The 22,907-nt window shown below is 46.0% G+C and overlaps 1 protein-coding gene across 2 annotated transcripts in view; it reads left to right on the top strand.

Annotated features, from left to right (window-relative positions):
- MAP3K5 (mitogen-activated protein kinase kinase kinase 5) overlaps positions 1–22,907 on the top strand; it is a 189,843-nt gene that overhangs the window by 35,180 nt on the left and 131,756 nt on the right. The gene's annotated exons all lie outside the window — the stretch shown is intronic.

Raw genomic sequence — 22,907 nt, 5'->3', positions numbered from 1 at the left:
CACATGTGGTAGGTAAATATCACTAAGCCACAGCCGAGCCTTATATTACAATTCTGCCCCTGCCCCTGCATTGACTGTGTCGAGATAACAGTTTCTACTTTGGCTGTCCAGAGTGTGACGCCTGTACTATCATCCCGCCTGTCACTCATCCGGATGCTCATGAGAAGGGTGGGTTCTTGTAATTCCTGCCTGTCACAACTGATTCAGAACCTGTTTTTGTGTTTTGTTTTGTTTTTAAACCAAGACGCCCTGCTGCTTCATGTACACATTACATGTGCATACTAGTCTGAACTTGGTTTTTTTTTTACACCTTATAAACTCCCACACGTTCTTTGATTCGTTATTTTTGTCTACTACATCTGAAGAAGAGTCTAATGACTTATTAATAATAGCGAACCATGCACAGTGCTCTTGCCCGTGTCACACGTTCCCAGCAGGCACCATCGTGTAGGTTAGTCAGTATGCAGGCTCTAGTAGGAGTTACATAGCGAGCAGTAGCTTTGCCTTGCTCTCCGCCAGAATGCCCTTTGACTGGTCATTGGCTTCTTGTACATTCCTGGGCCACATTATACCCAGAGTAGCCATGTTAAATGAGCCCTGTTGCCTTATGAAAGGACTAGAAGTGTTGTGGCCAGGAGTGGCACCTGTCAGAGATGCCATGGTCTTTGTTCTTAAATGTCTGAATGTTTCTGGAAGAAAGGAAATTTTATTTGATTTTTTTTTTCAGTGTTGTTTTAAGAAAGCAGAAATAGAAGCAGCGACTAAGAAGTTAGAAAAAAAAGGCAGGGGTGTGGCTCGAGGATAGAACCCTTCCCCCCACCCCACCCCCCACCCCCACCCAACATGTGATAGGTACAGGGGTAGCTCTCCAGCACTAGGAAGGATAAATGTCAGAGACAGGTTGGAGAGATGGCTCAGCAGCCAAGTGCTTTCTGGGCTTCCCAGTTCCCAGCACCTGCATTATCCATCTGTAACACACACACTGCCCCCCCACCTTGTCTGTCTGTCTGTCTGTCTGTCTGTCTGTCTGTCTGTCTCTCTCTCTCTCTCTCTCTCTCTCTCTCTCTCTCTCTCTCTCTCTCACACACACACACACACACACACACACACACACACACACACACGGCAGGCATATACTCACACAGGCATGTGTGAAAAATGTTTTTGAAAGAATTTAGCGAGGAAAAATATCATACTTTCCTATTGAAGGATAATTTTTAAAGGATTTGGATATTCCAATAATGTGTGTCCATCTCTTAGGCCACAGAGATGTTCAAGATGAAGGCTGTGGGTTGTGCCTCAGAGAAGTGGTGGGAAGGGGCACCTGGCGATTCCTACACATCACCTTCTAGATCCTAATCCCCGTTGCCTTTTCTGTTGGAAATGCAGAGATGATTCTGTAGACTCGGGCTTTCCTCTCAGTCTTAATGACATGTAAGGTTTGTGTTAGCATGCGGCATGGTTTTCCTGTGTGTGTGTGTGTGTGTGTGTGTGTGTGTGTGTGTGTGTTGGTGTCTGTCTGCTGCTGAATTGTCAGGAGGCTGCACCACGGTCCACTATGTGTTCAGCCTTCCATCTGGGATCAATGCTCTGTTCCTCACTGGTTATTTTAAGATGTTTTACTGCATTTGTTTATATTTGTATGGATGTTTATGGGCGCACGTATGCCGTGTCACACATGTGGAAGTCAGAGGGCAGCTGGTGAGCTTATTACCTTCTGGGCCATTTAATCAGACTTGCTTTAATCTTAGGAGACTATTGTCAAACATTTCCATGGAACCGGCTCAGAAATTTCTGTCTTTAATGTAGTTGCACCCAATAGTGCAACTACCATTGTAGTTCCTGCCATTGTAGTTTTTGTTTTCTCTGTGTATCACTTTTTATGGATCTAGAAATGGATACAACCGTGTTTTCCCGTCCGTGCAAAGCTTCATTAGACGTCTTGCATGGATCCTCTTACGTGTAGTTTTAAGCAAGAGGCAACTTTAAAGATCATGGTAACTTAGAATGTGATAAAGAAATCATGGGAGGAGGAGCCAGGGAGAAAGTATTAGCCTTAAGACCTGAGTGTGACCCACAGAACATACGTTAAAACACCTTCAGGTGGTGGTGGGCGCCTGTAATCCCAGCACTCCGTGTTCCTAGGTGGGAGACTCGGCAGCTGGAGGGCCAGCTAGCCTGGAGTAGGAAGCGCACCAGCCAAATAAAGGCAAAATGGAAGGCAAGAGCTTACTCCTGAAGGTTAGCCTTGATCTTCACAAGTGGCCAGTGGCACTTCCTACACACGCACGCGCGCACACACATGCACAGAGAGAGAGAGAGAGAGGGAGAGAAGCTTACTTACTTTCTAGGGAACCCTTACACATATTAAATTACTGAAACTACAGAAAGGACAGGTCATACATATCTTTATTGTCAAATAGCACATGCAAATAGCACATGGAAATCTGAACTTTCCTACATGTCTTTTCTGCATGGAGTACTGAGTGAGCAGGTGACAAAACATGCATGGTTCTTGAAGAGAAAACAGAATCGAGGGGAAGAGCAGGAGCTGGGCTTGCGAATTAAGAGGGTTTCCGCTCACAGTCTATTTTGTGAACAGGTTTCTGTGATTTTCATGTTCGTTATTGTTGGTGTGCTGGGGGCTCAGGTACTGCTGTCCCCTGTCCCAACGTTCCTTTTGGCCCATGAGCTACTGGCTTTTCATGTCACGCTGTGTGCCCCAACGGGAAATGTCCAGGTCACATCAGGGCTATTTCATTATCATAAATTATTATCATTGTGTTCATGATGGTGGAAAGTTGAAAATACAAGGAAGCAACTTCTCCTCCCTGAAATCCGTATGTAGATAAAATAAATGTATTTGAAGAAGTAACTGACACCAGAGGGGAAAACACTATCATTTGTTCAGCCAACTTAGAGAAACTGCTAAAAGGACACATAACAGATGCAAAAACTCCAACTAAATGTCTAAAAAGAAAATGGTTTAATGACTGGCAAGTGCATGCCAGCTGCAGTCCTGTCAGCCTTGTGACTGGGAGGGGTTAGGTTCCGTCCAAATTCTGCTGACGCTGGCCTACGCTAGAGGAGCAGCGATTTATTTCCATCAATGTGAAAGTGAATATTTGCTGACACGTTTTCTGAGGAACGTGGCAATGGATCCAAAGGCTGGAGCGGGCAGCCTGTTCTCTGCATGGGTGCATCGAGGGGGCATTTTTTAAAGGTGGCTTCCTAATCAGTACTTCTCAGTATTAATGAAAAGTAGAGTCACCTGATTCTAAAACAAACAAACAAACAAACAAACAAAAACCCGGTTGTCCACACCACTCCCCACAGTAACCTAGCATCTCCTGGGTGAGGACTGGATTCGGTGTTTTGAAGCCCCTCTGATTGCAGTGTGCACTGGAGGCTGGGCGTGAATCGTGCTCTACATAGCAAGGCCTTGCAAGTGCACTTTGTCTAGCCAGGGGTTCCGGGTGTGGGCGCTGATGAGCATGGCACAGGACTGGATGCCGGTGTATATTGGGGTGCGTGGTGTCAGAGGTGCTGGCTGGTTTGCTGCTGCTGTATTGGTGGCCTGGCCGGATCTTACTCTTAGCAGGATCTTGATTTAGCCTGAGAGTGCTTTGGCTTTTGTTAAATTATCAGCAGACTTCCTCGTAACCCTGACATGCTCACAGATTTGGGGGACAGGCAGGAAGGAGGTCAGTGTGTGTGTGTGTGTGTGTGTGTGTGTGTGTGTGTGTGTGAGAGAGAGAGAGAGAGAGAGAGAGAGAGAGAGAGAGAGAGAGAGAGAGAGAGAGAGAGATTTTAGTGTACATATGACTATCCTCTTTTTAGAATATATTGCATACATACATATACGTCATATTTTAGAGAAAATTTTAACTCCATAGCAATAAAGAAGATACAATAAAGGACCTTTCTGAAACCCTCCCTATTCCTACAGATATACCGTCCCTCCTACTGTCAACCTCCTTACCAGAGTGATATATACTCATTACAACTGATAAACTTTCGACAGCTTCTTGTTACTGTCACAGATCTATACCTTGTGGCTTCAGTGGTATAGTGGTGAGCATAGCCACCTTCCAGATCTATACCTTACCGTAGGATTTATTCTTGTTGCAAATTCTACAAGTTTGGATAAATGTATGAGGTCATATACCCGGAATTATAATACTGTACAGAAAAGTCTCACTGCCTGAAAAAGATCCTCTGTGCTCTACTTGCTCGTCCCTCTCGGTCAGTGCCGATCCCTTTGCATCCCAGGGCGCCCTCCCCACACGGTCTCGCCATTGCACTGGGTGACATTTCACATTGTAACATGCATTTGCTCCCATCATGTCTTTTTATGGCTTGGCAACCCCATTTCTCATGACCCATATGTACCTCAGTTTACCCATTCCCTTTATAGAAAGGTATCTCGGTGGCTTCTAAGTTCTGACAGTTAATGAGTGAAGCAGTTAGCGCGCATCTGTGTGCAGGGATAGTGTCTCTTTTGTCAGTGTGAGTTTCAGCTCACTGCATAGTGTGTAAAGGAGTAGGATCTCTGGATAGTAGGGACAAGCTGCCTCGCTGACTTCCACAGCGCTGGGCCATCCTGCCCTCCCACCCGGAGTGTGTGTCCGTTGTTTGCACCGTTTCTTTTCACCTTGCTGGCTGCACATCCTGATGCCATGCAGTGCTGGCTCACTGTTGTTTCATTTGCACGTCCCTCGGGGCAGTAGGTGCTGATTAAATTTTCATGTGCTTTCTTTTTTGCCATCTGTTTATCCTCTTTGCTAAAGTGTACATTCAAGTGTTTGGTGTACTTTTCAGTCTGATTGGTTTCATTGCAGGTTTCAAGAATTTTTTTTGTATATTTTTGCATAACTATTCTGTGTCAGATACGTCTCAACTATCTATCTCCTACTCCGTGGCTTGTGTTCTGATTCTTGACAGTGTCTTTTTCATTGGCAGCAGAAGGCTGTTGTGTGTGTGTGTTTGTTGTTGTTGTTGTTTTTTGTGGTGGTGGTTTTGGTTTCTTTTTGTTTTGTTCTTTTGAGAGATAGGGTTTTACTATTTTGGCTAGTCTAAAACTTACTGTGTAGATCAGGCTGGCCTGGGACTCACAGCGAGCTGCTCGCCTCTGCTTTCTAAGTGCTGGGATTAAAGGCATGCACCACCATGTCTGGCCAAAGCAGCAGTCTTTAATTCAGCCTAACCGTTCTTTTTTTTGTGGACCAGTCTCTCGCTGTCCTGTTTAAGAGGTGACCACCCTGTCTGTCGGTGACCACCTAGTTATTCCCCTGTGGTATCTTCCAGGAGATTCAAGTCTATGATCCATTTGGGTTAGTTTTTCTGGAGAATGTAAGGCCTAGATCCATTTTCTTTAACATGTGGATGCACAGTTGCTGTAGCCTCATTTATTGCAGAGCCTGCCTTTTGTTCGATTGTACGGCTTTTGCTCACCCTGTTTGTGGGGACTCATCTCGGATTCTCTTTTCTCTTCCATTCAGTGGTTTATCTGTTTCGTTTGCTTGCTTTTGCTTTCACCGGTAACACGTTGGGGGTGATTTCTGTAACTTCATAGTAAGCTGTGAATTTGAGTAATGCCGGTGCAGTGGCCCACCTTGGTTGTCAGCCCGACATGCCTGGCACAAAGGGACCTCAGCTGAAGACCTCCATCTGTCTGGCTTGTGGTTATGTCTGTGGGGGCACGGTCTTGTCTGATGATTGATGTGAGGGTGCTCAGGCTCAGCTGAGCAGGTGGTCCTGGGGTGTGTGAGAGGCAGGCTGACCACCAGTGAGGGAAGTGAGCCGCTGACCTGTGTTCTTCCCCCCGCCTCCAGCTGCCCTTGATGATAGGCTTGTGCGCTCCAATAAACCCCTTTCTCCTCAGGTTTCTTTCGGTTGTGTTTATCACAGCAACCAAGAACGAACTAGGACAGCCAGTTTTGCAGCTTCAGGCTTCATCCCAAGTCCTTTGTCTCTTTATGTAAACTTTAGGCTAGTGGCGGCTCTCAACCTTCCCAATGCTTGCTACCCTTTAATACAATTCCTCATGTTGTGGTGACCCCCCCTCCCCAACCACAAAATTATCTTCATTGCTACCTCGTAACTGTAATTGTGCTACTGTTGTGAATCATAGTGTAAAACTCTGACATTTCCAATGGTCTTAAAGGGGCTGCAACCCACAGGTTGAGAACTAATGCGTTAGGACCACTGCTTGCCAAAATTCACAGGGCACCCTACAGAGATTGTTCTTAAAATCCCTTTCCCTACGTGTGTGTGTGTGTGTGTGTGTGTGTGTGTGTGTGTGTGTGTGTACATACATATATGTATACATACATACATACATACATACATACATCAATTGATGGAAACTGATACTTTGACAGTTTTGAGTCTTCCTCGTATTCACGAACACAGGCCACCTCTCTGCTTATTTAGTTCTTTGCTATTTTTATAATAGTTTCATAGTTTTTCTTATATATAGATCGTGTACATATTTTATTAGACTTACAACTAACTTTTTTTTCTTTTGAGGACTGAGAAGAAAGGTCAGTTGGTAAGAGTGTTTACAAGCATGAGGACCTGAGTTTGATCCCCCAGAGTCTACTTAAAAGAGCTAGGCATGGTCAAGATTCTAGTGTGGAGAAGGGTGGGGCTCACAAGGCCCATTCCTTATCTGAGGACCTTTTGACAGCTGATAGCTTGGGGTGAGAGCCAGTTTTACCTAAGAATGCGGCCAGTGGTGGGCCGACCATGCTTCAGCTGATGGCCCCACACCTGTGAGTATATAGGTTGCACAAATTGGACTTGGGTGGTATTTTTGTTTTGTTATGTTTTGTTTTTTTTTAAGGCATGCTGTTGGTAAAGGAGAGAAGAAGCAAAAGATGGACTTGGAGCTGTTTGAACATAGACTTTTATCTTCTGACTCAGTAGCAATTGTGAACATCTTCCCTAGGCTTCCCCCACCGCAGGACAGCATTAGAAGGGATTATTACTGATGCATTGTTTATAGAGCAATAGTAATTTTCCTCCCAAACGATATGGGTATATGTATGATAATGCATGAATGAAATGCACCAACATGTCCGGTATTTCTGCTTGATAATTATCTTAGCACATATGTTCTGTGACAATGAGGATTATATATAACATATATACATATATGTATATATTTCAGACAGGTCTCATCCTATTGCTGAGGCTGGCCTTGAACTCACTGCAACCCTGTCTCACCCCCCTGAGTGATGAGATTTTAAGTCAAAGGCCACACATCTTTAGATGCACTGTATTTTTAAGGGCTATTAATCTTGAAACCATTAAATTATTATCATTTACCTGGATGTAGATTTGCTCCCTGGTGCACTTTATTAATGGTGACATTGCCACAGTTATCTTGCTATGGAACTGAGCGAAGCTGTTGACAGGAACGTATGTGCAGTACCATAGTGAGACGTGTGGTAAGGGCTCCTGGAAGCCCTACATCAAGGCTAACAGTGGGTCTAGAAGTGAAAACATCCACCAGTTGAAATTATCTTTTATTCCCCCCACCCAAAAAAAAAAAAAAGTTAAAACCCAACTGAATGGCCGAAAATTACTTTGTTATTTAGTACTCAAGTTCATTTTCTTTTCTTTCTTTCTTTCTTTTCTTTCCTTTTTTTTTTTTTTTAAGTTTTTTGAGGCAGGGTTTCTCTGTGTAGCTTTGGCTGTTGTGGACTCACTTTGTAGACCAGGCTGGCTTTGAACTCCCAGCGATCTGCCTGGGCCATCAAGTTCATTTTTATAGTTTGTTGTCTATGAGGGTACGCTGAGCCAGCAGTCCTTGGAAACCCTTGTACGCGCCATTTTGTTAGTAGTGGGATTGTGGGTGGTAGGGTTTCAGGTTATTTTATTCGTTCTCTGCCCTCCTCCATATACCCCCCTGCCCCCCCCCCCCAGTCTCTCTCTGTCTGTCTGTCTCTCTCTGCCTGTGCTCCTCTGAAATAAATCACAGTGGGCCGAAAGAACTGTGGAGCGTACAGTCTGGAACTGCCCCTCTGGATTAAACCGGTTCCCAAAGAAAAGTGTGAACTTTTGGTTCAGGTCAAGGAACACATGGTCTGACTCATAAAGTTACTTTGTCTTGTGGGTGTCTGAGAAAGAAAACCTTAGCCTTGGCGTGGGTGCTTCCAGTAAGAGATGATAAATACAGAGCAGAAACCTGTGGGGACAAAGGTAAACTCTTGGAGGAGAGCCAGCAAAGGAAGTCAAGAAAGGAAGAGGAATATTGAGGTGGGGGGGGGGGCAGGTAGGCCTTTTCATGTTCCTCCCTCCACTTCCGGGCACTGACAAAAGCCAAGGCGAGAAAGTCTGTTCTGGATGAAGTGCATTTTATCCCCACGTACGGAAGGGCTTACGTTTAAACCCTTGCTGAGGCCATCCTATACCATTTATGGAATATTTCTTCTTTTCTTTTCTTTTTCTTTTTCTTTTTCTTTTTGAGACAAGGTTTCTCTGTGTAGACTTGGCTGTCCTGGACTCACTTTGTAGACCAGGCTGGCCTTAAACTCACAGAGAGCCACCTGCCTCTGCCTCCCAAGTGCTGGGATTAAAGACGTGCACCACCACCGCCACCCGGCCCGGCTATTCCTTCTTTCTTGGGCCTGGAACATTTGAAGGAAGCAGCTTGTCCGAAAGAAATGAGACTAGTCTGCGGCTGAGTTCTTGGTCCCAGGACAAGTGCACTGGGTGACAGCAGTGCGGAGCATTCTCACTGAGGTTTGGGGCCTCTGTGGGCGTCTTGGCACTGTCCCTTGGCGGAGCATTTGCAATGCAGCCTCTGCCCCCCGTTGCTCAGATACTGGAGAGCGAAAAGGACTCAACTAGAAACGGCAGTGGGCTGGGCTGAGATAGTGGATGGGATCATGGGCGTCTGGGGCTGTGTGAAGGAGGCTAGGGTATGTATTCAGCTATTCGTCCTCGTGGTTTCTGGGACCTTATAACTAGCTGCTCTCCAAACCTTAAAAGTGCCTGCAGCGCCGGCGGCATCCCCGAGTCAGAATCTCCAGAAAATGCTCTTCACAGATTTTTGTAAACCACCCAAAGTTCATGGGAGGAGAGTCCAACCGAAATTGCTGATTACACAGGCCCTGTAATTAGGAAAAGAGTAGAGACCTGTCCATGGCCTGTTGTTGACAGGTCCCTGTGGTTGGCAGAAAGGTGTGAGTGAGGGTGCCTCCCCACCCCTCGATCATTCTGCAGCAGTGACTACCAGTTGCTAAGAGCTCACTGTTGATGATCCCTTAGCACAGCAGGGACTGTCCTTACCCTCATAGGATAGGCAAAAGTATGAGCTTGAGGGTCTGGGGCCAGGGCTCCTGGTACTGCTTGCCACGTGGTGCAGCTGTAGGCTTGGACAGCCTGATTCCATCCAGCTGCCCCCACCCCCTGCAGGAGGTGGACCTTGACCATTAGTCAGCTCTGCCCATTGATGAGGCATATTGCTTCCCATGACTTTTGTTTCTGCTACTGCTTAGGATTTGATCACCTTGTCAGGGGACCTCCCGTCTATCAACCAGATCTGTATCTCACAATTCAAAGTGCCCGGCGTGTCTGCTCAGCACGCCTACAACACTTTGCTTGTTTTTTCATTGTCTGTTCTCTTGTCTGTCTTATCAAGCTTTCTGGGGCCATAAATCCTGCGTGTGTGTGTGTGTGTGTGTGTGTGTGTGTGTGTGTGTGTGTGTGTGTGTGTGTGTATCCCCAGCACTCAGCATATAGCAGAGATTTAATGAACATGGGTTGAGCTGGTGATTGTACTGGTCTCCTGTGTGTTGGAGCTGATGTGGCTGCCAGTCACTCAGTCTGAGAGCAGATTGCTCCCAGTGCAGGCTTACCTGACATCTCAGAGATGCTCGCTGTCTTTTTTTCTTTTTCTTTTCTTTTTCTTCTTTCTTTCTTTCTTTTTTTTTTCCTGCTGGCTGTTTATTTTCCGATGGTTAATTAGGCAGATAGGAGCAAATGCTGAGGATTTAGGAGATAAGTAACTCTCTTCCAAATGAATTTTGTCCATACCTTTGGAAATTTTACAGTTCGTCTCTCAAGGCCTCTGACTCAGTCCTGCTGGTATGGTGACGTTGTGTGGACTTGGATTTGGGTGATTCTCGGGGAATCTCTCTGGCTGTTTTAGGCAATGGCTCTTTTGTTTGTTTCTCTTGTCTTGCTGGCAGAACCATATTTACGCACCTATTATGTCAGAATTACAGAACCATTATGAGAAGACATTCGTTGACAAGGCGTTGAAAAGATGTGTGACAGAAGGGAAAGACCAGGCACCTCTTGGCACCTCAGTGGAAGCCCAGGGAGAAATTGTTCTTGCTGACACCATAGGAATCCTGGAGCTTTTGGGGATCACTCACACCTCTGAGATCCAGCTGGATCTTATGAGCACAGGGGATGCCCCCCCACCCCCGTGTGTGTGTGTGTGTGTGTGTGTGTGTGTGTGTGTGTGTGTGTGTCCGTGTGTCCGTGTCCTCCAGGCTGGCCTGCTCGCCAGGGTGAGTGGCATTCTCTGCCAGATAGGCGATGTGCATCTTGTTTCATTTATTTACCACGCAGCTCATACATGCTAGACAAGTACTCTGATTACTGGCGTGTACCCTCAGCCCTAGAATGCATGTGTCATGTAGCTAGACAGCCAGACACCACCTTTCACTTTTATCACGCAGACAGTTTAATTATCATGTTATATACCTGTTTTCTAAAAGATAAGGCTTACTGCCATAGTGTCCTGTGAGACTTAGAATAAATCTTTTATTTTTTTTCCCATTTTATTTTATGTGTAACGGGTGTTTTACTTGTATGTGTCTGTGGAGCACATGTGTTCAGTGTCTTTGGAGTCCAGAAGAGGGAGTTGGGCTCCCGTTACAGATGGTCGTGAGCTGCCATCAGGGTGCTGGTAATCGAAGTGGGTCCTCTGGAAGAGCGGCCAGAGCTACTGACCTTTGAGCCGTCTCTCCAACCCATTAAAATAGTTATTTTCTTAATGTTGTGAGATATCCTGTCCATTTTCAAATTTTTAATTTATGCAAAGCTGATGAATGTGTAGTTTGTTTAGTAGAATACAGATAAGATCTATATTTGCAGTTGACTCTGTCCCTTTAATCTTTTAATTTCTAATTTTTTCTCCTCTCCCTCATATTTAAAAAATAAATAAAACCAGATAATCCTTCCTATATATTTTTCTAGAGTCTGAATTGTGATGATTGGATCGCTGTGTTGTATAAACATAACACACAGAAATGACAGCGGGAACTTTTTTTTTCCCTTACCAAAGATCGGAAAATATTTCAATCAAAATAGTCAAACATGATGGGATTGCCACGGCTAATTTTGCTGGAGAACACGGTCAGGGGGTGTGAAAGTTCTTCCTGGCTGCCGTCTGCCGTGGCTGTGGAGAAGAAGTTACTGTCTAGAATGGTAAAGACCAGTGTTCTGCTGAGGATACACACCCACGGAAAACAGTCAGCCATCCCAGCCGATTGCCGAAGGTTCGTGCAGCTGCGGCACCTGCTGGTTCACCGAGGCTGGTGCGTGGTTTAGGTGGGGTGGGTGGGGGTCTTGTGTAAGAATCTTACAGTTACAAAGGTCTCTGGGTGCCTGAGGCCTCGCTGAAGCATGGTTGAAGATGGGAGCTTGGAGGACTTAATTAAAGTTGAACAAGAAAGACAAGAAACAAATAGCACACTTCAGCGACAACCCAAAGCACACCGGACTCTAAAATAGACTGCTTAGCCTTCCCATCGTCTTAAGATAGATTAATTACTTAAAGGCTGCAATACATTACTCAATCCAGGTTTATAGAGAGCTGGATTTACGATTCAAGCCCAGAATACCGTTAGGGAGTATAAGAATTCTGAGGAGGAAAACAGCAGTTTGCAGCGTTGATGCAGACATTCGTACTGTGAGGCCTCGTTATCATGTTCCTACTGCTCATGTACAGGGTGTTCCCTGTCTTATAACGGGTCTTAGGATTTTTGACTCCACCCCACACACACTTGACCTCATACTATCGTCCTGCCCGGCTGCACTGAGTACCAGGATCACAGGCACGCGCCACCATGTCCATCTTAAATTGTCCCTCAGTCTGTTGTTATTACCACAGTGTTAAGAAATAAACTCTCAGCCAGATGTAATGACCAGGACCTGTGATGTGGGGGTACCTGAGAGGCTTAGGTGGGAGGCGTGCTTGAGGCCACCCTGGAGCTACGTAAGAAGCCACAGTAAATAATACACACATAAAATCTTAAGATATAATTAGATCCTATTCTAACTGCGAAAGAGATAGCATGTTCTAGTATAAGACCCAGTTTTGTGTCTCTAATAAGCAGAACTGCACAGGGGACTGTCCTGCGTGTGAGCACTCTCCCCCGTCAGTGCGCGATGGCCGAGGCCTGTGAGGTGCCTGTGAGGACCTGAGTGCTATCCGCAGAACCTGTATCCTCCTAGCAGACAGGTATGGTGGTGCTCACTTGTAATCCCGGTAGTGGGCAAGGCATTGACAGGCAACCCCTGGACCTGTATGGCCAGCCTGACCTTCTTAGTGAGCTCCCGGTCAGTGCGAGGCCTGGGTCTAAAACAAAGACATAATGGCCTAGGAGTGACACCTAGGACTGTCCTCTACACACACACACACACACGCGCGCGCGCGCGCGCGCGCGCGCGCGCGGACACACCTGCAGAAAATATTCCTTCATAAAGTATTTGCTGCCTACTAGAAGTTGCAAGGTGGATGGATGTGAAGGAGCCTTCAAGACAGAATTTGGGTACAGACTTTGCCATTTAAGTGGCGTATGCTCAAGATTGTTCTTTGCCAGAAAGGAAGAATTCTTTGCCAGCGCAATCCGCCTGTAACTGAGAAGGGTTTGTCTCTGAGAGTGAAGTTTCTCTGCCTGGATCAGGCTTTTGTCTCCAGCCGTTGAGCTCTGCGGGATTGACTAGTCTCGGGCTCCTCTCATTATGCCCTTCGCTCCTTTACACAGAAAGTGTAGAGCTTTGGGGTCTCCTGAGGGTTCCCTTCTTTGTTCAGTTGCTGTGGTACCAGTGTCACTCCCGCTAGTGACAGAAACACTAACAAATCCCTCTGAGAGCATCTGAGGTGTGCAGGCACTCAGGCAGGTCGCCCTATTTGGTTGGCCATGTTTGCAAGCCCAGGATTGAGGCAAATCCAGCTCTACCTGGTTGGGCCTTTCTCTCTGAAGGAAGGGCCCCAGCTCTCTGTTGGAGAAGAGTCACCAGCGGAAGTGAGAGGCCTCAGGGTGCTCCCTTCCATTTCATTGCCTTCTTGTGTTCACCATGAATCCTCTTTTCTGCCCTTAAAATATCCTTTCTTTATTAACATTTTCTCTCTACCTCAGAACCTAACCCTATATATCCTGACAGGAGGTACAGGAGGCATTTTGACATTGCATGCACACACAGCACAAGCCCTGGCGCTCGGACACTTGGATTTTGGACTTTTGATCTTTAAAACACAGAATAAGCTGCTGTTGTTTCCTGGCATAAAGGTGTCCTTTAACATTCTGGGCCAAATGATTAACTAGAGATGAGTCGGTTTCCACCAAGTGAACATGCCCAAGATGCCAACACCTAGATGTAGAGGCAGAGCCTCACCAGCACGCCCACCAGAAGGCCTTGCTTGTCCCCCCCTTCCCCCCCAGGTGTTCACTGCTATGACTTTTAACACTGTCCCTGTCACCTCATCCACTGGTCTTCACACTGCACCCTTTTTATTTCTCCTCTTGGCGGCTTACACACAGGGCTGCAGTAAGCGTTTGCTACACATCTTTTGGTGAATGTGCATGTGTGTGTCCGTTGGGCACATAGCAAGGAGGGGAATTCCTGAGTCCCAGAAGCCTTCATGGTTTGTTCAGTGCTGACGTGACATGCTCTTCTGTACCCACCACTTCCATTATTACCTGTAGGCTGAGACGTGTACATCTTTTCCTCTGATTCTGATCTTTTCGCTGAGAGTCAAAGGTAGCTGTCTCTGTGTGTTTGTGTGTGTGTGTGTGTGTGTGTGTGTGTGTGTGTACGTGTGTACACACATATAAAGTGTAACAATGTGCACGCGCGCGCACACACACACACACCATTTACTATGAGTCAGTCTAAACTCAGTTCCTGCAAATGTATAATAATTCTTTTGCTCTGTGTCCCTTTCTAGGTTCGTATCAAATTACCATCCTTAATTATATGGGTTCAGATCATAATCTCTCATTTTTCTTTGCCTGTATTCACCCAAACTCTAAAGCCTATCAATATATTTTCTCTATCTTATCTTGGGGCCACATTTTCTGCTGGATAATTCGTAAGTGATTCCTCCTCCTCGTCCTCCTCCTCCCCCTTGTCGTCTTCTTTTTCTTCCTCCTCCTCTTTTTTTTTTTTTTTTGTCAGTCATCCATCCACAGACTGTAGGTTTAATACTCTCAAAGCACAGCTTTGATCCTGCACACTCCTTAAAACTCATGCACATGGGTAGACTATAGAGTCAAGGCAAAACTGTTTATCTTAGCATTCTACTCATGTTTTTATAAACTTGACTTCAAGATCATTTCTGTGTTCTCATAGACTCATAAGTCTTTACCACAAGATATTGTCTTCCTAAATATTTTTATGCTACATTGCTCAAAGAGCCTCCTGTGAGCATTTCTTGCACTGGTTACATTTGATTATCATTCATAAAATCTTTACTGTCTTTAGCACCCATAAGATTCTAATAGTTTTGTACAGTTATTACTATTACCATTGTTATTATTGTATTGTATATGTGTGCACATGCGCGCATGTATGTGTGTGTTCGTTCATGTGTGCCTGTGTTTGTGGAGGTCAGAGATCAACAGCAGGTGTCTCCCTTAGCAGCTGTTTACCTTAGTTTTTGAGACAGCCTTTCACTGAACCTGGAGCTCACTGATTTAGATAGTGTATCTGCCCAGTGAGCCCCAGGGGTCCCCTGACTCTGCCTCCCCAGTGCCGGGATTACACATGTACTGCCTGCTGTTGGCTTTTTTATGTGACCTGTGAGGTTAGGACTGAGGTCTTTATGCTTGCAAGGCTGTTTGTAGCTAAGCTACCTGCAGGTGCTAAACACCCCTCCAATACCAGGCTTACTTCTCAGGTAAAATCCCAACAGCAACAACTAACTTCCTAGGTCTAATAATAAGGCAGTGGCAACTAAGCAAGATAGGACTAGGTTGGGGAGATTGCATTTGCACATCTTTAGCAATATAAGAATGATTAATGGGTGCGGGCTTGCCTGGCAAGAACACTTGCTCTCACAGAGGATCCGGGTTCAGTTCCCACCACCCACATGACAGTGTACAACCATCTTTAACTCTTCCTCCAGGGGAGTGAGCACCATTCTCTCTTCTCTGTTGACAGCAGGTATGTGTGGGTGCATGTGTGCATGTATGTGCATGCACACACACACACAGGAGCATGTGTATAAATTCAGGCAAAATACTCATACACGTAAAATAAAAATAAATCCTTAAAAAGAAAAGAGTGACTTATTGATGTAGATATACTTCAGTGTCAGTGACTGACTGGTATGCCTGAGGGTCTAGTTCTACTCCTCAGCAGCGTGCACGCACACACACACACACACACACACACACACACACACACACACACACACGAGCGCGCATGGGGGGGGGACAGAGAGAGGGAGATGGACAGATAGAGACAGAAAGACACAGAGAGGGGAGGGAGGGAGAATGTTTCATGTGTGATGCATGTTGGAGTTTGATGATGAGGCCGATGTGGGCCAACATACACAGTTGTTAGAAATGTACATCATTCTGCATGATGGCGTTAACCACGTAATGACTAAGAGACTGAAGCAATGTTGCCCAAGCTGAGTGGGTAGTGATTTGTAGGAGGAATTGACATGTAAACATGACAGCGATAGATTCTTCTTTTACCCCTCTTGAGAATTCCGACACTCTCGATGTACAAAGGAATGGTGGCGTTTTCCCAGTATCATATGCTTGTCGCTTGTGAGAGGGGACTCATCAGGTCTTCAGAACTTTCATAGGCCACTGCTTGCAGGTCAGGAGCGATAGTTTAGACATTGCCATGAGATGGTTTAGTTGTAACTTGTGTCAAATTATTTCATGAAATGGGGAAACCAGTAGATTGCAGGTAACCCTTCTTTCAGGTATCAAAGGACCGGTGTTTGGGGGGATGGCAGGCTCCTTAGGGGGGGCGTTCTTGCTTCATCCTTTGGGAATGCTATGCATTGTCCACTCTTCTCCAATCCCCAGGCAGACAACGCCCTGCTCACATGGGTGTGCTTCGCCTATCCTCACAGCACTGAATGCCCTAACCCCTGAGTTCCCCTATTGATTTTTCCACAGTGCCAGCTGCCTTCATCTTTTTATCAGCGCTAGCCAATGTGTGTTTCTAACCGCTCCCAAAGGAGGCAGAACTGTATTTCCCTGTTAACTCTCGTAGCACATCCCAGATAACAGTGTGTGGTAGGTGTTCAGGATGTTTGCCAAATTAAATTGATGTCAATTAGTTGCCTTGAGAATGACCCCATTGTGATTGGACAGGGAGGGTCTGTGTGGTAACCTGTGGATCTCTTTTTTGATTGTGGCATTTGCCGGGGAGGAGGGGCAGCACCCTGTGGACTGTGCTGTACTAGCCACGTTGGTACGTGGGTTCCTGCTTTGTTGTGAGTGACCGAGCGCATGCACACACACATTGAATAGATAGAGTAATGAGAGGTGTTTGGGTTTTTGTTTGTTTGCTTGTTTTGTTTTTTCAGCTCTGGCTTTTAGTTAGAAACAGCAGTAACTCATGGGATACTTAACAAACATACTGTGCCATGAAAGGAAAATTCAATTAGAGAGGAAGAAAGCAAACCTCACGCACTCTGAATCCTGTTATTTGATGATCGAAGTGCAATTGGCCTCAACAGATTTGCGATTGCCCTGAGCTTCAGTGTGCTTCAGTAATCTCCCTGGAAGCCTAATGTTCTGCTCCATTTAACATTAACCTGGTTGGGAAAAGGAAACAAAGTTCGCTCTAAGTAAAAAATCTTGGAGATTTTTATGTTTTTGTCTAAACTTAAAATGACTGGCTTTTTCTTGGGTTATTTAACACGACAGCTTTGCTTGTGCTGTTACCATAGAAGGCAGCTGGGCGGTGATTAAAGGCTCTTGCTCAAGTGCTGAGGCCTCGCCATCAATCCTGCATTCAGTAACTAGAGGCAAGCTCATCTCTCTGGGTTCAAGGCCTATCTGGTCTGTATAAAGGGGGTGGGGGTGGGGAGATTGCGTTTGCTCATAAATCACATGCTTTGGTCCTCAAGTCTCCTTTGACCATCTCACTTCTGTTCTAAGATCACGAACTTCCATCCTCCTGCAGTTGGTGGGATGTCACTCAGGGAAGGCCTAAGAGTGTGGGCCCTGGAGCCAGATCCCTGCATCTGAATCCTGACGCTTCCTTCCACCTTTTAGTCAGTCTTTGCCGAGACACCGTCTGGTTCAAGTGCCCTGAAATACTAATATTAATTATCACCGAGGGCCATCCTGAAGGTGAATTGAGTTCATATTTGAAAGTGTGTTGTGCTTGAAGCGTAGTAAGCACTAAAGGTGTCAGAGATGCTCAGCGATAAGCTGCCCCTCCTGTAAGTGCCTCCGGGAAGCGCAGAGTGTCACATGTCTTCTCTGTAATGTCATCCTTCAGATTCTTGTCATGCCCTCAGGTTGCCTCTCAGGGAGAAGCTCCATCCCAACTGTTCGTATCGTACTCATGAGAAGCTGCCCATCAGAGTCAGAAGGTTGTCATAAAGATGCCTTTTCCAGTTAGATAATGGTATATGGGTTATTACAGTAACTGCCGGAAGCCCTAGCTAAGGAAAAAGCAAACAAAAGATGTCAAAAGCATAGACATTGGATGAGAAGAAGCAAAAACATTGTTAGTCACAGATGACACAGCTGTGTAAAAAGCTCAACTCAGGGACCAACAACACACTCAAATGTGCACAACTGGGCTTCATCTTATAGAGCCGCACGTGCACAATGGATATTAGACATTTTGAAAAGTGCATCATTTACAGCAGTACTCGAAGTTTGAAACATGTTAATTTGACAAATTATGTGTAGGATCGATATATTTTAAAATATAAAATACTAAATAAATGAATCAAAGAAAAACTTAAAAGAGATGTCCCATGTTCACAGATTCAGAGATTCACTATGTTAAGATGATTATTTCCTCAAAATGATCTTTATATTTAACACTCTTAGAAAGATTATTTTTATAAAACTGTCAGTTTGCAGTTGTTCATTACCAAATGAACTCTAAAACCTTTGCAGGAAAACAGCTGCTGAGTACTGGCCTCAGAATTAACCAGGTCTTCCGTGGCCAGGGCCACAAGTCCCTTTGTGTACACATACCCAACAGCGTTCACCCTGACGGCATCTGTTGTAGGCAGCAGGAGCTCCTGTGCTGTGCCTGCTTTCTGGGAGTACCCAGAGGAAGAGGAGGCCTTCCAACCTGTGGAGGCGAAACCTCATTTCACTCCGGAATCCAGCCTGTCTGTTTGGTTGATCATGTTGCATGAACCTTGAAACTGGCTTCGAGTCAGTTGTGAGGGAGAGGACTCACCGCCCGGAGAAAGCCCAGGTGCTCGTTGGTCCCTTGGATCTTGAAGTCTGGCAAGGAAGGGAAACCCGCAGGTAGCAGACACCATCAGCCCATGTTCCACCCCCTGAAGCTGTGAAGAGCATAGCAAGGGTCAGACGCAGAGTAAGGGGGAGGGAGCCGGAGGGAGCCCTCGTGGCCTGTGCAGATTCGCCTGGATGAGCTGTGGCTGTCGCACGTGCAGAGAATGAGGGAGGCTACCAGGAGGAATCCTTTCCTTTACCTATAGAGACTGTATTGGGCAGTCTTCCTTTTTCTAGTTCGTCCAGGCCCTATTGAAGAGTAGCTTGGGCAGGTTCCTTCAGGAAAGCTTTACTTCCCCCTGAAGGGAGTGAGAGCTTGTTATCTCGTAACATGACAGCTGACAGCAGTCTACTGTCACAGCTCCAAGGCCTCTGGCTCTCGCTGAAGAGCTGTCCCAGACAGAGGTTTTCAGTTGCCCAGTGCTCAGCTGACAGCTCTAAGCACCAGAGTGAAGACAGGTCAAGGGAGGCGAAGAGAGCGTTCTCCATCAGGCATCAAAAACGTGCTGGGAATGAGAGGCTCAGGGCATGGTGGCAAAAGCATCAGCCAGACCAGAATTGACACAGAAGTTTTAATAAAGAAAATATGGAGCTGGTTCTACTCAGTGGGTAGAGCATGTGCCGCACAAGCCTCAGGGCCCGAGTTTTCATTTCCCGGAACCTATGCAATGCCAGACATGCTAGGGAAGTGCATGACTATGACCCCAGCACTCCCACAGTGAGGTGGGAATAGAGCCAGGAAAATAACTGCACAGGCCAGCCTGCCCGTGTAGGCATTGTTGAACAAGAGACCCTGTCTTAAGCAAGGATGGGCACCCAGCTTTGTCCTGTGCCCCCCCGCGTGTACAGTGACTCGCACAGGCCTGCACCCATACACTTGAGCGCATGCAGGGAGTCTAAACAGATACTAGTGTAGAGAGAGAGACAGAAAGCACAGCAGGTGAATTCTCAAAGGAAAAGAGAGAGACTCTCCCTACCGCAAGGGACTAGAGATTTAGCAGTTAGGAAAACTTAGTTACTGTTCTGTTCCTGTAATGAAACACCACATGGCTAAGGTGGTTTGAATAAGAATGGGCCCTTAGGCTCATATATTTGAATGCTTAGCCACCAGGGAGAGGAACTGTTTGAAAGGATTAGAAGAGTTAGGAGGTGTGGCCTTGTTGAAGTATGTTACTGGGGGCCGGCTTTGAGGCTTTAAAAGCCCGGCTAGGTCCAGGCCCAGTCCCTATGTCTCTGTCTAGGTCTCTGTCTCCCTCCCTCCCTCCCTCCTTCCCTCCCCCTCCCTCTCCCTGTCCCACTCCCTCGTGCCCTCTCTCTCTCCCCCCTTCTCTCCCCCTCTCCCTCTTCCTCTCCTTCCCTCCCTCCCTCTCCCTCTCCCTCTCCCTCCCTCCCTCCCTCCCCCCCTCCTCCTCCTCCCTCCCTCCCTCCCCCCCCCCCTCCTCCTCCTCCTCCTCCTCCTCCTCCCTCCCTCCCTCCCTCCCTCCCTCCCTCCCTCCCTCCCTCCCTCCCTCCCTCTCTCTCTCTCTCTCTCTCTCTCTCTCTCTCTCTCTCTCAGGACGGATAGCTCTTAGCTACTGCTCCACACCTGCCTCCATGCTTCCTGCCATGATGATAATGGACTAAACCTCTAAGCAAGCCCCCTATTAAATGCTCTCCTTTTAAGAACATCCTTGGTCATGATGTCTCTTCACAGCAATAGAGTAGTGACTAAAACCATGGTGAAGGCAACTTGTAAAGGAAGCATTTAATGGGGTGGGGGTTGCTTACAGTTTCAGAAAATTAGTCTATGACTGTCATGGTGGGAAGTGTGGCAGTGGCATGGAACTGGACTGTAACTGAGAGCTTATTATGTACTGCTCCACAAGCAGCAGGCAGAGAGCAAGAGAGAGACTGGGCCTGGCTTGGGCTTTTGAAGCTTCAGGGCCCACCTCTATCGACACACCCACTCCAACAAGGCCACGCCTCCCAATCCTTCCCAAGTAGTGCCACTAACTATGGCGTGGCAAGCATTCAAGCATATGTGCCTAAGGGGGTCATTCTCTTTCAACCCACTACACTTGGTCTTATTTCATGGTATGTATGTGTGAGGTCAGTATTTAAAGATAATCAGTGTGGGGCTTGCTGTCTTGTCAGGTAGTAAATTCTATACACTGTTTGTCTTTTTTGAGACTGGGCATTTGGAGCGAGGCACCAGAAATCAGTAGGAGTTATAGGCTGTAATGTTTTCATAAGGCATTGGAAGTCCCTGGGTCAGTATTCAAGCAGTCAGGCCTGGATTGTTGGAGACTGGGACAGTTTGCTTGTCATTGGTGACATATTTGCCTCCAGAATATAGTTACTTTGGGAAAAGGTTTTGTAGTGAGAATTCTGAAATTTTGGATTTTTTTTTTAAACAACAAACACAGAAATATTCTAAGTATATGTTTTCGTTTTAATCCAAGGTGTTAGGATATGGGGCTGCTTCACAGCGGCTGACTATGATTTGCCTCATGCTCTAGCAGAGGTGTGGTTTTGCCAGCTGTAGACAATTCTCGCAGTTGTGTGACATTTGGAATTCTGGGAAGTTTTACTAAGGCCCCAAGAGGTGGGGTTGGTGGTGGTTGGTCACTGAGGGGGGTTGGTTGCTGTTTGTTATTTGTACTTATCGAAGGAGAAACAAGAAATCAGATTCAAGGCTTGCTTTCTTGTCATCCCCGCCCCCCTCCCTCCCCAAATCAAAGACAAGCTACAAGGTTTGGCATTTTTCTAAGTTAACACACATAGTTACCATATGGCCCAAACTTCTGGGTGTTTGTCCAAGACAAATAGAAACGCATCTGTAGAAAGTCTTGTATTACAGGAATAGCAGCCTTGTTCAGTTTTACCACCTGGAGACAGTCCACATGTCCTCTAACCCCTGACCAGACATCTAGGGAGGGATCTCGGATGGCTCTTGCGAGGTGAAGGGAGCCAAACCCAAAAGGGTCTGAACTGTGTGATTCATTTTGACGATGCTCTGGAAAAGGCAATACTGTAGGGACAGAAATCAGATGACGGTCACCAGGAGATGGCAGCCTGAGAGGAGAAGCTGGAGGGAAGGGCGTATTTTGTACTGTACAAAATACAGAACAAGTTGCCTGTCAGTATTTAAAACGGGAGAAAATGAAGCCTCTTCTGAGTGGCCATATTATATGACAGGGTTTTAAAAATTCTTCTTAATGTCTTGGGTAGCTTCCTCCTTCAATGTTGGCATCTAATGACTAGACCCCAGCGTACTTAAGTCACTTATCCTTAATATCTAGTTTCTCTCTTCATCTGAAAACCCTCTGCAATGTTTTTATTTTAGCATCAAATTCCAGAGTCAGTCAGTCAGTCAGTCAGTCTGTCTGTCTGTCTCTGAAAGCTCCCTTCCCCTTCTATTACTTTAACTTGCTTTAATTTTTCTTCCCAAATGTCTTATTTCCCATCATCCACTACTCTGCCTGCCTTCGTTTACTCAGGCTCCCCTGAGTTTAAGGTTGTATGGCTAACTACCGAGAGCTGGTGCCTGGGGAAGGCAGAATCCTTGTCCAGGCAGGAGGAAGCTGGCTGCATGAGTGGAATTCCACGATCTGTTCATTTCTTGTGTTGTTTTTTGATGTGTAAATAAATGTTGGGGATCCCACCTCCCCTCAAGATAAGACCTGGGTTATGGTTCTTGCAGTCAGTGTTAGCTTCGAGGAAGGGGGCTTTGTAAGCAAGTTTTTCATCAGTAAATCTGTGTCTTTTACCTTTGTTGTATCCGACTTATATTCAGCTCACTAGGTAAGTCAGAGCCTCCCGTATGTTTAAAGTCCCGGGTTCTATCCCCAGCAGCACGGAAAAGAGAAAGAGAACCTTATTCCTGCGTTACATTTAGTCACAGTGCATTTCTAACTTACACATCGGTGTTCGTAGGAGACATGCGGAGAAGTGGTAAGGAGCCTAGGAAGAAAAGCAGAATATCCATCACCATGATTTACACTGTGGTGTGAATGTTGCCGGCTACTTTTTTTTTTTTTAATTTACAGGAATATACCTAAAGAATGTCTGTGTTATCTTTTAGTACATTAAAATTTGATTTTTTTCCCATTTCTAAGCAGTTTTCTACCTTATGATGTTTGGCTGCTACACAGTATGCTTGAAATTATCAGCATAGGTGTATAATAGACAACTTCATTATTCTGTAAGGACATATATAAC

This window comes from Acomys minous (assembly GCF_964271855.1).
Source record: "Acomys minous genome assembly, chromosome: 3".
NCBI classification, from domain to species: domain Eukaryota; kingdom Metazoa; phylum Chordata; class Mammalia; order Rodentia; family Muridae; genus Acomys; species Acomys minous.
The sequence above is the reverse complement of the archived record's forward strand: the minus strand, read 5'-3'. Positions and strand labels throughout refer to the sequence as shown.